Raw genomic sequence first — 243 nt, 5'->3', positions numbered from 1 at the left:
GCAGGCTGCTGAGGCGGCGGGAGGCGGAGGAAGGGGGTTGCGGTGTCCGGAAGGGCGGGGCTCGCACGCTAGGGAGGGCGGTGATGTTGTGAGCCAGTCAGGTTTCGGGCTGTGGAGGGGCTGGAGAAGGCGGGAAAATGGAAAGGCCTCGCTTGTCCGGGAAGGACCTATAGGAGTCAGGCGGGGCGCGGCGCGGCCGCTGAGTGGCCGAGATGGGGAGAGGGCGGGACGCAGCTGGGCGGG

This window comes from Bison bison, unplaced genomic scaffold (assembly GCF_000754665.1).
Source record: "Bison bison bison isolate TAMUID 2011002044 unplaced genomic scaffold, Bison_UMD1.0 scf7180017864370, whole genome shotgun sequence".
NCBI lineage: Eukaryota > Metazoa > Chordata > Mammalia > Artiodactyla > Bovidae > Bison > Bison bison.
The sequence above is the reverse complement of the archived record's forward strand: the minus strand, read 5'-3'. Positions refer to the sequence as shown.